At 39.8% G+C, this 16,995-nt stretch overlaps 1 long non-coding RNA gene across 1 annotated transcript; it reads left to right on the forward strand.

The window, feature by feature from the left end:
• Nucleotides 1-1,368: 1,368 nt before the first annotated feature.
• Nucleotides 1,369-12,351, forward strand: LOC115467919. The gene is made up of 3 exons (XR_003941784.1): nt 1,369-1,449; nt 7,826-7,830; nt 12,339-12,351. It is a non-coding gene; the product is annotated as an uncharacterized LOC115467919 (long non-coding RNA).
• Nucleotides 12,352-16,995: the final 4,644 nt, after the last annotated feature.

Raw genomic sequence — 16,995 nt, forward strand, 5'->3', positions numbered from 1 at the left:
CCAATTCCCTTCTCCCCTGTGAGCACCCCTCTCAGCTCCCCCCACCCCTCCCCAATTCCCTTCTCCCCTGTGAGCACCCCTCTCAGCTCCCCCACCCCTCCCCTCTTAGAACCCCTCTCAGCTCCCCCCACCCCTCCCCCATTCCGTTCTCCCATCTGAGCCCCCCCCCCTCCGTGGAGAGTGACAGAGCCCTCTTCTCCTGCCACCACCCTGCGTTTTTTTTTTTTAAATCCATGCAGCGACGCAGGTATCTGCCCTGCTGTGTGCTGTGAAAAAAGAAAATTGCTTTGTTCGCTGGCGTCGGCCCTTCCTTCGCTATGTCCCGCCCTCTTTTGAGGTAACTTCCTATTTCCTCGAGGGTGGGACATAGCGAAGGAAGGGCTGACGCCAGCGAACGAAGCGATTTTCTTTTTTCACAGCACACAGCAGGGCAGATACCTGCGTCGCTGCATGGATTAAAAAAAAAACGCAGGGTGGTGGCAGCAGACGACGGAGCACCCCCCCACCCGCCGACACCCGGGGCGGACCGCCCCCACCGCCCCCCCCCCCTTGGTACGCCACTGCAGCAACCCCCCCCCCCCCCCACCAGGGTAGGAGCCCCAGGCAGAAGCCAGAGAAACCAAACACAAAAGGAAGGCAGAAAGCCTTTGCCTCAACCCCACTGTAGACAGAGGCACCCAGAACACAAAGGGTTAAGCTTGTAGAGCCAGCAGAGAGAGAGTGCCATAAATCCACAAACAATCAGAGAGAACGCTTCCCCTCCCGAGAGGGAGTGGGGCCCATCCAAACAAACACACTGGCAGAGGCAGGAATACAATACACACTGTACACAAAGGGTTAAACTCACTGAGCCAGCAGGCCTGGACACTGGGAAGAGAAATCCTTAAAACAAACAAACAAAGGAGAACCCTCTCACTCAGCCCAGAGACCCTGAGGCTGAGCAATGCCCAGCCCCCACTAAACAAACGAGCAGCTGACCCTGATTACAGAGCTACTCGCACACACACACACACAGCAGCAGCTAACCCAGAGGGAAGGAAAAGAATACTCTAAATCAACACAGATCCCTGTCAGAACCTAGAGCACATTCTGAGAGAAACCTATCAGGCTTTCCTGTTACCACCAAATAAGTAACGCAAAAGCAGAGAAACTCTTCAGCTGCAGGCTAAAGTACTATCCCCTGACGTCAGCACAACCCCTGGCAGCCAATCAGAAGAGACGTCCCCCCTCCCCCTCAGCCAAACCGGCAGAATCATAACAAGGGTATAAGGTACAATAAGGGTCAACAATAATAAGGATTATATATAATGTCCAATATGATCTAAGGTTATGTTGTGTTGCAGAGTTGATGCATTTAAATAGGGTCAGGGGTCAGTGGGATAGACCTTGCAAAACAGGTAAGTCTTTAATGATCTCCTGAAGTTAAGATGGTCGTAAATCGTTTTCACAGTTCAGCACCTACTGTTTATAAAAAAAATCCACTGTCTGTTTCATATTACCAGTCAAAAATTAATTGGTCTTTTGAAACAAAGTCCAAACATCTTTTAATGTAAACCCCCAAGGCTCATTATCCTCAGGATGTGACTCCAATGGTACTTCCATTTATAAAACAAAAAGGGTGTAGTAGAGGAACCAAACCAGAGGAATCAGGAGATAATGTGGATTCAGAGGTGGAAAATGCACTTTCCATGGAGGTTTCTCCTTGCTCATCATTAGCAGGATTTTTCCCAGGAATAGGAGGAGGTATTCTCAAAACAGGATGTAGAGAAAGCCCTAAGGGCAGAGAAGTCTGAGACATGGTTCTGTTTGGAAAAAGTATTTTAGTGAACATTTTTTGAACATCATATCTATCCATAGGTCCTACAAGTTTTCCAGATGATGCTAGTCAAAGCTTCACTATTCCTTTCCACTTTCCCATCTTACTGCCAGGTGCTCTAATCATCAAATAACCCTAAAGAATTTCTAGGGTATCCCTAGAACATTCCTGAACATGCAGCCATTCTGCAGAGACATTTGATACTAAGCAACAGCCTGATGATGTCACACTGGGTGGGGCCTCTCCCCAGTGTTATGTTTAGTGTCTCTGTGCTCCCAAGTAGCCCAGCAGGTTCCCTTCTGTCACCAGTAGTGTAGCAGAGCCCAAACTCTACTAAGATGTGAAATAATGTCTTTTGAATATGCTTAGAAGTGTTTAAGGTCAATTACAGGCAATGCATTTACTGAAATCTTTAATCTGTAAATTCATGGATGCCATTTTTATTTTGGACAATCCATTTGGCGTAAGATGCAGGAATATGGCTATGCCGGACGTTACAACATGAATCCAGATTTTGCTATGCACATCCGGAAAGTTCGTGCTTATGAAGTCAATGACCTTCTGAACTACTTTGAAGACACTTTCATTGGAAGACGGCATTGACGACGAAGAGGTGGTGTTTTTTTGCCTTCCAGCATCTTGGACCATTACCAGACTGTTTGTGGCAACACACCATGAACAAACAATGCAGTTGTGGGATGGCATAATACATTTACACAGTCTGTACAAATTGTCCATCAAACAACGCTGAGGCTAGTGCTGAAACTACAAAAGGAACAGAACATGAGTTGTCTGCATATCAAACATCTCACTACTGGAGAATAGCCTTCCTTGCAGAAGAAATACTGGGATCTCGATCATTCGAACGATTGTCATGGATTGTCGTTCAACTATGGCTTATTTGCTTAGTTGCGACCACAACATTAACTTGATTGATTAAAAGAGTGACAAATCTATTTGGATATGTTTCATTAAATGATTCTACATTGGTGCATCCTTTACTCATCTTTAAAAAAATAAATAAACTAGTTTAATTGATTCTATAGCATTAGTCCATCCTTTAGAGAATGCTAACATTGACTTAAAAAAAAAAATATATATATATATATATTTGCTTGTCAACTATCAATGTACAAGATCAATTGCCACTTTTTATTGTGTTTTCTTAATAAAGCCATTACAAAGTTTCATTTTATCATGCTGAAAGGTCTGCAACAATTTGTCCACCACCAGTTGCCCATGCCAAATTGTCTGCGCCCAGTTGTCCTGCTCCCAATTGCCCTAGTGTCAAATTGTCTGCTCCAATTGTCCGCTCTTAATTGTCCGACTTCCAATTGCTCTAGAACTGTGGCATTCTCTACACCCAACCTTGATTCTGGCTAGCACATTAACATACAGACAATACAAGACCTAAATTAGGACTTAGACCATGACTAAATGCCACTGCAGCATATTTCTGATACTGTGTGCATTGGTGCTGACTGTGAGAGAGCTGAGATACAGTCTGTGAGCCTCATTGCTGTTTCTGTCCACCCAGGTCTGTATTCTGAAACCCCTCTGTCTCCACACTTACTACCTGCCATCCACCAGCCAGCTAACTCTCTGCTGTGTTGCCTGCTCCCACAGCCCCCCACCCTTCCAATACCATGCCGACCATCTTTTGCTCCTCACCTGTCCCCTTCCCCTCCCCCTCTGGGGTACAGCAAGCATCTTCTGTGATTATGTCTAGTTCTCAGCAAGTACATCATTCTTTCCACAGCCTCTTCTACTGTCTGAGGCACTGGAACAGTCTTCTGTCACCATGGCGCATCCCAGCACATACCTTTTGTATAAAGTAGGCGCTATGCCTTTGCCCTACCACAACAAAAAGATGTTCATGGTGTCTCAGCACCCCACACACGTCTTCCTCCTCTGAGGTGAGGATACCCTTGCAGGACAAGAGCTGCTGCTTTAAAGCTAGTACAAACCTTCCCATGCAGCTTCTGCCAGAGATTGTAAAATGGCAAGTATCATGTTTAAATATGTCTTACAAAAATGTCTAGGTGGGAGGGCTGTATACATTGATAATTAGTACCTCCAAGTTTATGAAATTTACAGCAGCTCTAAATATTTAGGACTGGAAAATGTCTATGCCTGCCATTTTACAAAACCCCAGATGCTTATTTGGCTCAGTATCTGTCTCTACTGCAGGGGAGTATAACCATTGAAACATGAGCCAGAGTTGTTTATAGAGGATTTGGGCATTACAAAATTCTTTTTATTTCAGTTGCTCTTTGTGATTTGATGTCCTTTATATTGTATTTGCTAATTGGTGTATGTACCTTATTCCATGTCTGTGCAGTGCCAATTAAATAAAGGTTAAAAAAAGAAAAACAACAACAACAAAGCCAACAGCTAAAGGTTTTGCACCTGTGGCAGTCCAAAACGTTTTGCACTACCTTGGGGTAAAGATTTTGCAATGCTAAACATTTTGCATCCCAGGGCAGTGCTTAACCTTTTGCACCTCAGAGTAATGCTAAATGTTTTGCAGTTCTAAATGTTTTAAATGCATTCTAACAATGTTGTTATGACTGGTATTACGTAAGTACATAAGTATTTCCAAACTGGGACAGACCAAAGGTCCATGAAGCCCAACATCCTGTTTCCAACAGTGGCCAGTCCAGGTCACAAATACCTAGCAAGACCCCCCCCCCCAAAAAAAAAAAAAAAAAGTTCAATACATTTTATGCTGCTTATCCCAGGAATAAGCAGTGGATTTTCCTCAAGTCATTTAATAATTGTCTATGGAGTTTTCCTTTAGGAAGCCATCCAAACCTTTTTTAAACCATGTTAAGCTAATCGTCTTTACCACATTCTCTGGCAACAAATTACAGTGTTTAATTACACATTGAGTGAAGAAAAAATGTTTCTGATTCATTTTAAATTTACTACTTTGTAGCTTCATCATATGCCCCCTAGTCCTAGTATTTTTGGAAAGAGTAAACAAACAGTTTTAAGAGTTGTGATCACACAGGATATCTAGTTGGTTTTATCTGAATTTCAAGTGTGTTTGCATCAAAGACATCTTATGCTTATGTTTGCGATGGTATAAGTCTTGAGATCTGTACGGAAGCATTGCAATCTTTTCTTCTGTATGCTATTATTCTGGCTTGCTTTGTAAATAAATATTTATCTTAGTCTTCTCTTAATCTGTCATTATCATTATCAGAAAACAAGTGGTATAGCCTGGGATCTTATGTTGGTGTGTGCAACCCCTGGAACTTGTTTTTCTTTATCTTATAATGACTGTGTGTCCCTCATAGATGGGATGAAAAAGGGGAAAGAGGTAGTAATGCCACATATAGGGAGATGGGATTAGGATGATATTGAACACTGCTGTCATTATTTGGGGGATGAAAAACAACAAAGCAGTGGAATCAAATGTATTTATTGGAACAATACCCGACGTGGCCACGTTTCGCCCTCAGGCTGCGTCAGGGGTATAAACTATTAAAAACAAACAAAACACAAGTATAAAAACATGTATAACCATACATATTAACAATGTCATAAGCATGATTCAACTAATAAAAGGCAATTATATAAAAAAGAGATTCAACATATATAAAACAATCCTTTAAGAGTTCTAAAAAAACATGTATAGACATACATGATATCATCTGTAAAACAAATATTTATAATTATCATTAAAATCATACATCACATAAAATATTTTATCAGAACATCTACAATTACTCATATCACATTTATAACTCTCAATAAAAAATGTTAAGATCATACAATTAGAATCAAAACATTTCAATGAAGAGGGGAAGAAATTTCTTTATACATACCTATCAAAAGTGTATGTAAATATATCATACACACTAGTAGTTCCAAAATCTAGTTCTACACAGATATAAAAACAAAAGATAAAAATATCATCAGACAAGAAGTATATCTAAATGTGCACAAAACCTTTAAAAGACTCTAGACATTCTAGTTTCTCCACTGATATTCTTAACACAAAACCAAAAAACCTCCTTAGAAATAAATAACCAGTCCACATTACTGCTAGAGGCAGGAAGCAGTTCACTAAATAAAAGACTTCTCACAAAAATATAACAACAGAGGAAGCACTGCAAGCACTCAATCTTCAAAACAACATCTAGTAGGTCTCCATCAGATCACAGCTAGACTCCCTACATATTCCAAAGGTGTGCAAGATGAACAGAAATAAAGCAAACACTTACCCATCAGCAAAACTGATGATCTAAATCTAAATCAATAAAAGCTTACAAATGGGTATAAACACAATGCTTTCAAAACCGAAAACTCTAGGAATAAGTAATGTCCACATTACTGCTAAGGCAGGTAACAGTTCACTGAATGAAAAATTTCTCACAAAAATGTAACAGCAGAGAGAGCACTGCAAGCACTCAATCTTTAAAAACAACATCTAGTACGTTTCCATGAGATCACAACTAGACTCCCTACATATTCCAAAGGTGTGCAAGATCAACAGAAATAAAGCAAACACTTACCCATCAGCATTACCAGTACCTGTAAGGAAAGATCCAGTTTGGGGGCATTTCCCATGCTTGAATTGTTGTTTTTGTACAGTAAATCTGAAAGCAAAAGTTTTTGAAAATCCAAAGACAGGAGAAAAATTTGAACTAAAACAATATTCGAATTGTAAAACATCTCAGGTTGTCTATGCAATTATTTGCCCTTGTGGACTTGTATATATTGGTAAAACAGTACGTATATTCAACAAACGTATTGCAGAACATAAGAGTGCCATAAAAAACAAGATGTTTGAAAAACCACTGGTAGAACATATGCATGATTTTATGCACTCCTTTGAAGAATTGAGATTTCTTGTATTATTGAGAATCAAAACACATTGGAGAGGTGGAGATGTCAACAAATTGCTGTTAAAGGCAGAACAGAGGCTTATTTTTAAATTTAATACAGTGAAACCATATGGGTTAAATCAAGAGAGTGACTACTCGGTTTTTCTATGATAAAGCCATTTGTTTAGATATGCTTTTATTAATTTAGATCACCATTTTTATGAACATTTTACAATTAAACACTGTTTATTTTAAACCTGGCTCTCAAATGTAAAATATCTATCTGGCCCTTTAAGATACTTGCAATGTGCTTAGAGATGACCTTTAACCTCATGATGATGCTATATGAGTCATGGGTCTCACAGAAGCTAGTAATGCTAATACATATCAGTTCAGTTGGAAGTAGCAGATAAATGGGTAAGTGTTTGCTTTATTTCTGTTGATCTTGCACACCTTTGGAATATGTAGGGAGTCTAGTTGTGATCTCATGGAAACGTACTAGATGTTGTTTTTAAAGATTGAGTGCTTGCAGTGCTCTCTCTGCTGTTACATTTTTGTGAGAAATTTTTCATTCAGTGAACTGTTACCTGCCTTAGCAGTAATGTGGACATTACTTATTCCTAGAGTTTTCGGTTTTGAAAGCATTGTGTTTATACCCATTTGTAAGCTTTTATTGATTTAGATCATCAGTTTTGTAATCTTTATGAACATTTCACAATTAAGCACTGTTTATTTTTAAATCTGGCTCTCCAATGTAAAATAGCTATCTGGCCCTTTAAGATACTTGCAATGTGCTTGGAGATGACCTTTAACCTTATGATGATGCTATATGAGTCATGGGTCTCAGAAGCTAGTAATGCTAATGCATATCAGTTTAGTTGGAAGTAGCAGATAAGTGGGTAAGTGTTTGCTTTATTTCTGTTCATCTTGCACATCTTTGGAATATGTAGGGAGTCTAGCTGTGATCTGATGGAGACCTACTAGATGTTGTTTTGAAGATTGAGTGCTTGCAGTGCTTCCTCTGTTGTTATATTTTTGTGAGAAGTCTTTTATTTAGTGAACTGCTTCCTGCCTCTAGCAGTAATGTGGACTGGTTATTTATTTCTAAGGAGGTTTTTTGGTTTTGTGTTAAGAATATCAGTGGAGAAACTAGAATGTCTAGAGTCTTTTAAAGGTTTTGTGCACATTTAGATATACTTCTTGTCTGATGATATTTTTATCTTTTGTTTTTATATCTGTGTAGAACTAGATTTTGGAACTACTAGTGTGTATGATATATTTACATACACTTTTGATAGGTATGTATAAAGAAATTTCTTCCCCTCTTCATTGAAATGTTTGATTCTAATTGTATGATCTTAACATTTTTTATTGAGAGTTATAAATGTGATATGAGTAATTGTAGATGTTCTGATAAAATATTTTATGTGATGTATGATTTTAATGATAATTATAAATATTTGTTTTACAGATGATATCATGTATGTCTATACATGTTTTTTTAGAACTCTTAAAGGATTGTTTTATATATGTTGAATCTCTTTTTTATATAATTGCCTTTTATTAGTTGAATCATGCTTATGACATTGTTAATATGTATGGTTATACATGTTTTTATACTTGTGTTTTGTTTGTTTTTAATAGTTTATACCCCTGACGCAGCCTGAGGGCGAAACGTGGCCACGTCGGGTATTGTTCCAATAAATACATTTGATTCCACTGCTTTGTTGTTTTTCATCTACTGTTTTGTAAGCAGTTGTGTGCCTTTTTGTTTTTTTTGTTATTATTTGGGGGATGAAAATGAAACTGATGGGCACTGTCATCAATTACAACAATAATACTGAAACTGCATGTATATTAATTGATCCCTTGCTGTCTGGTCCAGTTTATGGGGATGGGTGGCGCAGGATCCTCCTCTGTGTCATGGACTTGCATCCCATTCTCTCTGAAAGGGGTTGTCTGTGCTTCAATGTGAAATTGTGGAACATACAGCATGCTATGAATATGTGACTGACTCTGTCCAGCCTATACAGCTGTTCAGCCCCAGATCTGTCGAGGGACCAGAAGCAACTTTTGAGCAGGCCAGTAGTTCTATCAGTAATGGCCTTGATTTTCTGATGAACCTTACTGTAACACTTCTTAGCATCAGTATAGGGTGTCACGCACGTGGATCATAAGCCATCTGTTTTGTGGTAGCCGCTGTCTTTATGTAGGACATAAAGAAGCAGACAACATTCATGAGGTGAAAAAATGGCTGTAAACTGTGGGGAGTAGACACAACACAGATGCTTGTGGCTATGAATTGGTAGCTTTGTAAGGACACAGGGACTTCATCAGTTCTGCAGGCATGAATATGAGATAGTGCAGGTCTTATCAAACAGTCAACTGCCAGTAAGCTCACTGCTCTCAAACTTCTCAAAGATTCCAGGGTGTGATAGGAAGTAAGTATCATGACAGGATCCTAGGAATATGGGTAAGAACACATTCATATTGAGGGAGTGAATAGACTTTCTGTTGTGGTCGGTTATCTCCCTTCCTGATAGGCATACATTTGCAGTCTATGATCCCCAGGACAGATGAGAAATGGGTCATTTCATAAAACTGGGTCATAGTTTGGTGCCCAAGCTTCACAGTATGAAAGAATGCTATATATTCAAAGGAGTGGAGGAGTGGCCTAGTGGTTAGGGTGGTGGACTTTGGTCCTGGGGAACTGAGGAACTGAGTTCGATTCCAACTTCAGGTACAGGCAGCTCCTTGTGACTCTAGGGCAAGTCACTTAACCCTCCATTGCCCCATGTAAGCCGCATTGAGCCTGCCATGAGTGGGAAAGTGCGGGGTACAAATGTAACAAAAAAAAAAAAGGTGTAGGTGAGAAAGGCCATGAGTGTGATATACTGTTATGTGGCTGAGACTTGCAGTGACAGTACAGACTAGAAGCTGCCAATGTTCAAAAAGGCTAGGGATTTGGTGACCCTAGGTATGTGGGCATGGGTTGCCCCCTCTGTGTAGTGGAGTTGACAGACAGACAGACCTACTGTGGGACTGGGAAAGCACACTGATGGAGGTTGAATGGGCTACAGATGAAGTGATAAGTTTGGTGAATGACGTAGATAGGACGCTTGCAGGGAGTGATAGAGAGGTTAAATGAGAGGCTTAAGATACAATGGAGGGATAAAAGTTTGGCAAAGACATATTTATATGAACAGATTTAAATGAAACCAAAGACTCACACTCAGTTTTCCTGCAGTCACCACAAATACAAGCAGTCCCAAAAGACAGGTGAGGCTGATGTTTGTCTTTTTTGGCAGCTGGAAATGCCAGCATTTAAGGACCCCACCATGCATATTGGTGTCCTTTGTGAAATCAGTTATGCATGTCTATGGCTGAACACCACCAATTCCATGACCCTAACATGTTTCTGACCTGTATGACAATAACTGAACGTAGCCAGGCCTTCAATATGTACATTCCAGCCTTTGTAAAAATTACATTTTAGACATGGATACTGGTTCAGCGTTGCAATACTGTCAAGTCTACAAATAAGCCTTCTAAAATAAGTGTTTTAATATTTATTCACTGTTTATCTCTCCAGAGGTGTGAAAGTGTTTTGAGGAATGAACCCCTAAATGGGTCCCTAAAGTCAGAAGAAATAAGGTGACTTTTTCAAGTGAATGTCAGCAATAAAGGTGTTCCTGATTCATAGTCTTATCACTCTAACCATTAGGTCAGTCTGGAAATACATTGTCAAAGTTGATTCTCTTGTGTGTATATCTCTAAAATGTTAGAAAGTATATATCCATTCAGAATGAATATGAGCTTTATTTCCTTTGCATGTGAATTGAAATTTTTAGTCATGTCTTTCATTTTAGTTTTTAAATTCTATGAATACAGTAAGCTGGAAATTAATTTAGGCTTCTGGGCAGTACATTAGAGTAATTAGCTTAGAAATTAATGCTATATAAAGATCAGAACACACTTTTTTTCTGATTAACAGCTGTCAACTGGAAGTAATTAGATACTAGCCTACAGACCACAATTCAGAATTTTTTCCAGACAAATGATAGAAAAATTTACTGGTCCCTATTTTAAACATTTCTAAAACATGAAATGCCCAAATTAATTACAGAATGCCTATATAAGAAGTTGAAAAAGCACCTATTTGAAGCCTGTTTTAGGAAAACAGCATAGGAATCTATGTGCCATTATAAAATAGGCACATATTTTCACTTGTTACAAGGAAGTATAAACGTGTGTATGTATTCTTCATGTGTTCATTCATATTTTATGAAATGTGCAAGTGCGTCAAAATTATATCCCTGCTCCACCTAAATTACACCATGGGAATGCTTACATTTGGCATCTGTATAAGTGTCTACCATCTTGTTGGCATGTGCACTTATATGTTCTTATACCATAATACAATTCTGTGTGTAAAACATTCTTCATAGTTGGGTTCTATAGATGATTAAGTGAAATATGCTTTTAATAAATTCATAAATATGTACTTATAATCTTTGAAATCAGTGTATAGAATGTGCTTCTTTGCCACCTACCTACGTTCAGCACTTCTGCCCTTAACTTAGAAAAGCCTTTTTGGCAACTGGTCTCTTCACTCCCAAGCTCTTAGGCTTTGGGGCTGATAATATCAGGGTTCACAGGTAATTATCTGGTTCTGGACACCCAGAGGCATTATATTGGGAATGCACACTTCATTGCGCATACAGAGCAGAGTGACACAGAAGCTTACTCCTTTCTGTACCCCTTCATTGGCCAGATGTGCAGAAGAGTTGGGTTGGATTGGGTTAGATTATAAGCTCTTTGAGCAGGGACTTACGGATCAAGAAAGGGATCTGGGTGTCGTCGTCGATGATACGCTGAAACCTTCTGCTCAGTGTGCTGCTGCGGCTAGGAAAGCGAATAGAATGTTGGGTGTTATTAGGAAGGGTATGGAGTCCAGGTGTGCGGATGTTATAATGCCGTTGTATCGCTCCATGGTGCGACCGCACCTGGAGTATTGTGTTCAGTACTGGTCTCCGTATCTCAAAAAAGATATAGTAGAATTAGAAAAGGTACAGCGAAGGGCGACGAAAATGATAGTGGGGATGGGACGACTTTCCTACGAAGAGAGGCTGAGAAGGCTAGGGCTTTTCAGCTTGGAGAAGAGACGGCTGAGGGGAGATATGATAGAAGTGTATAAAATAATGAGTGGAATGGATCGGGTGGATGTGAAGCGACTGTTCACGCTATCCAAAAACACTAGGACTAGAGGGCATGAGTTGAAGCTACAGTGTGGTAAATTTAAAACGAATCGGAGAAAATTTTTCTTCACCCAACGTGTAATTAGACTCTGGAATTCGTTGCCGGAGAACGTGGTACGGGCGGTTAGCTTGACGGAGTTTAAAAAGGGGTTAGATAGATTCCTAAAGGACAAGTCCATAGACCGCTATTAAATGGACTTGGAAAAATTCCGCATTTTTAGGTATAACTTGTCTGGAATGGAGCGTGCCAGGTGCCCTTGACCTGGATTGGCCACTGTCGGTGACAGGATGCTGGGCTAGATGGACCTTTGGTCTTTCCCAGTATGGCACTACTTATGTACTTATGTACTTATGACTGTCTTTCTTCTATGTTTGTGCAGCGCTGCGTACGCCTTGTAGCGCTATAAAAATGCTAAATAGTAGTAGTAGTAGTAGTTATGATTTTGTGATGTGATTTGGAGTATTTGATTGCATAGGATATTGGTTTGCCTATACAAGGGCTCCCCAGGTTAACGTGGGAGCCCTTACTGCCACCTCAATGGGTGGCGGTAAGGTCTCCCCCCCAAAATGGCCATGTGGCAAGTGCTTTACTTGCCGCATGGCCACTTCCTAAAGGAAGGTGAGACTTCCCTTTTACCAGCTATGGTAAAAGGGGGCCTCGGCGCACGTGTAAAACACGTGCAGATGCCAGTGCCGGCCCCCTTTTGCCACAGCTTGGTAAAAAAAGGCCCTTTGTTTCTGCATTTGGTGTTCCAAAACAGATCAAGTGGGGTGGAGGGTTTGGGTACAACTTTGAGTGAATCCTGGTTCTCCAGTTTGCCTGGTGCGCTTAGCTGGTGCTTACAGTGGGTGTAGGCCTTGTAGGGGGTTACTGGTTATTTCTTGAGGATAGAGTGCCCTTTACGTAGTACCAGTTTGCTGTGGTTTTGAAGCACTGCCTTTTGTTCATTGGGTATGATCCTGATAGATTAGGCACTCATTTTTTCCGTAATGAGGAGGCTTCGGTTGCCAATCTTCATGGGGGTTTGCCTGATTTGATTGACCATGTGGGATGGTGGGATGATGTAATCTGGGGTATATTCACCCTGTCATTTGGTCTGCAGTAATTGATATGCTTTTATGCTCTTTTCACCCACAACTTTCACATAAAGGATCCTGGTGAAAACTTTTCTACCTCCTGATGCAGCACATTGCGAAAAAAATGGCCATTGTTGGGGCTGGAATACTGTGCCTTTGTTTGGAGCTGCACCTGTTGGAACTGATTAGATGCCCATGAGTCCAAAAGTTACTGAAAGTGTATCGGAGTTACTGAAAGTGTATTGGACCTTGTCCTTTCAGATACGTGCTGGCTCACCTTTGGTTAGGTTTTTCTGTTCACAGTATTCAAATATATTTATATATTTTGGAGCTTGATGTTTTTCAGCTAAATTGAGAAATTCTGCAAGTGTGGTTTCCTACTTTTTTGTTCTAACTTAGGGGGTTTTATTTTTAGTACAACTAGTATACTCCAAATGGAAATGATACATCTGGAGTTTTTTTTTGCTGTTCTCTTTTTTCTCCTTGGGTTAGATGAAACCTGTGACAATATTGGTAACTCGATTTAGAGGTTAATACTGATAAAGTGAAAATACCTCTGGGAGCTTTGAGGTTTCCTGTTTTAATTATAATTGAACTGTTAGTAGCTCTTGCAACTTTTCTTTAATAAGTTTTGAGATATCAACAGAGTCTATCATAGTTAAAGCTGGAAACCTGATTTGGGGAGCATGTAAAGTTAATCAAACTTGGAGATTAACCAGTTTGTAGCAGGATCATAAAAGTTGTCATGAGCGGAAATAATTTTATTTGAAAGATTGGAAAAGTACTGTAAAACACAAGGGGATACATACAGACAAGCGAATGCATTTCAGATATTGATCCAGGAGAGATCAGCCAAGGCTGGCACAAGATCTGACATGAAGTTGCAATTAGCACAATCCCAGGTTGGAATTTAAACAATTAGAGAAACAATTAACACAAACTACACAAACCAAAATAGAAAGTGAGTGGGAATGAGCAGCATATGTAAGTTTAGATTTAAAAATTCAAAAGAGTTTCTGAGGAAATAATTAAAGAGCTATATAAAAATGGAGAACAGAAACATGAGGCACATAAGCTTCATGGAAGATATGACATATGAGACATGGAAATATAGGAAAGGACATGAAGTATTTGGAAAGGAGAGTACAGAGATAGACAATGCAATTGAAGAAAAAGTGAGTGGAAACTGACATGCATTTATTATGCTCGGCCATTTATGCCACTGAAAACCTGGTATAAATACCTGAGCCTAAATGTAGATACATTCCCACAAATTCTATAACAATACGCATACATTTGAGTAACACCTCTGATATACCTACACTCTTCCCATGGCCATACCCACTTTTCAGCTACTCTCGTTAGAATTTATGCAACCTTTTTTTTTTTTAGAATATTCCTAAAAAGAACTGTGCATTGATTCCATTTATTGCCAGTTAGTGATGATAATTGGTTATTATCAGCCATTTATCATCACTGTTTGGCTTGTTATTGAAATGAGTAGCATGCGTAAATTGGCTGCGGCACAATTTAATGTGCGCTACTTGCCGTGCCTTATATAGAATCTGGGGGTTTATGTGTCCACCAAAAAACTTATGTTCCACTATAAAAAAGAAATAAATCTAAACATTAAATGGAAAGAAAAGCCTCAAAGAGCTCCAAATCTAAATTATTTTCAGAGCTGTATCTTGACCCATAAGATCTCCTCTTCATCATCGACAAAAAACGTCCATATGTATACAAAAATGCCGATTTAAATCACTTGCATAAAATGCATAGAATGTTCAGTTCAATCAGTGCAATTCAAAATTTCTTACAAAATAACTTGTAAAGAGCCAGCTTCTTGGCCATGTATAAGATCCCCTTTGGACCAACAGTGGCCAGCATTTCGTATTGCTGCTTCAGGGTCCGCTTCACTGAGGTTCACAAGACAGCGCTTCAGGCTTACTGCTGTCTACAGGCTCTCCATCCCTTGTTGGATTTTGTAGTAGTTTTATGTGTCCACATATTATAAAATTACCCCACAATGGGATAAGGAGCCAGGAATGTCAGTTCCCACTCCACTTTTTCCTCCTTTGCACAAAAGGGGGGGGGGGGGGGGGGGCAAAAGAAGGCACAGTTTCATGTTGCATGCAAATGCAAACCTGTCCCCAACCCTGACCCTGGAAATGCCTTTTATCAATCCAGGTAAACTTAGGCATGTATAGGTTGCATATGTTTATGCTTATATGCATATTTGGAAGACATTTTTACAGAAGTTTATTTCTGCTAATAAAACTCTTTTGCTTTTGGAAATATCTTTTACAATTGTTCTCATTTCATTGAACATTATGATAGAAGATGGTATTCCAAGGGATCATTTTCAAAAGATTAGTGAGTGATCATTTTAGCCAGTAGTTTCAACTCAGTCTTTTCAACACACCTGTTGTGCATATTTTGTATTGTTTAATTATTGTGTATGTTTTCTGTAATCCATCCAGAACTTTGGATGGTGTGAGATATAAATCTGATAAATAAATAAATTTAATGTTCAGCATCACTGCAATAAATATGCATAGGATGGATTTGTATGCATTGCCACCATCATATGCAATCTATTTTATTGACTTTGATTGTGCCTATCCTGAAAACAGACTGGCTGTGTTCTAGGAACAGCCCTTAAATTTCTTCAGATTTATAGTTAATCAGGATGTAGTGTTTAATCAGCTGAGTTGCATACCAGATGTTGATGGATTACTTTCCCCCTTCTATGATGAACAACCTCCTTATAGAGGTTGTTGGTCCAACAGGAGTATTCTAAGCCAGAATCATGTCCTGTACGACACATCCAACCCGCCCACTGTGCCAAAGCTACCAAAGGGGAGACAAGAGATGGAAGGTGATTTTTGCACCCCTTCTTCCTTGTGGATTGTGCAGCCCTCAGGACAGCCCTATGGTCTAGGAAACTTCTGCAATAACATAGGAAGTGTAATTTGACTTTTATGAATACTTAATCTTTTAAAATCATTTCAAGGGAAGTATACACAAATGCCTATTAAAATTGCCTGCTTTATATGTGTCAGATACAATAAACTCTCTAAACTCCTAAATTTTGGAAGTAAATTTGGAGGCATATTTTCAAAGCACTTAGACTTACGAAGTCATGTAACCTCTGGAACTTTGTAAACCAAAGACCCCGCTGCTCAAAACTCCTGTGCTATTACAAATAGCACTGTAAAAATACAGAACAGCACAGAACTATGCCCTAATGCTCAACACTAATTACATGCAAATATAGGCACGCTCATAGCACTGAGAATTAGGGATTTTGGCTAGAGGATTGTGATTTGGTGTGGGAGGATTGTACTTGGGGCATGCGCAGGAGAGTACTGCGGTAAGTTTGGCTCCTGGCTCCTGTCCATATGCGCCTGGTAAAACCCAAACATAAAGTATACATTGGCGTCTGTTTTGTGCAGCCTAAATATAAGAGTTTTTAATTTTTTTTAGTTTGGATGCTTATATTTAGATGCAGGAAAGAGACGTGAACGTGTGCTTTCACTTGGGTTTGCTTGCTCGGGCTTTCTTCTGCTTCCAAAAGCAATCAAACCCAGTAGATTTTGCAGGAAGAATTATGAGAGAAACATGAGATTCACGAGAAATGTCATGCCCCTCACCTGTTCTCTGTGGTCTCCATCAGCATTCCATGCCAAGAAGGATCTATTTACTTCCTGGAAACTCAGCACTTCCTTTATAGCTTTGCAAGAAGGTGCTGGCTGATGTCATCACCTCCTGTTTGGTAGTATTTACGGAACTTCTTGTCTTCCATCCAGTGTCTTTGCAACAGGTCTCCTAGAGTTGTCTGGTATGTGTTGCAGCCGTGTTCCAGTTTGTCTCCTATGCCTGCCTGTGTCTTGTTCTAGTCCTGCTCCTGCTCTGTGTTCCAGCTTTGTTCCTGCCTTGCTCTAGTCCTGTCTTCCAGCTCCAGCCCAGACTCTAAGATCCAGTCCTGTCTACAAGCTCCAGTCCTGTG

The sequence above is a fragment of the Microcaecilia unicolor genome, chromosome 4 (genome assembly GCF_901765095.1).
Source record: "Microcaecilia unicolor chromosome 4, aMicUni1.1, whole genome shotgun sequence".
NCBI lineage: Eukaryota > Metazoa > Chordata > Amphibia > Gymnophiona > Siphonopidae > Microcaecilia > Microcaecilia unicolor.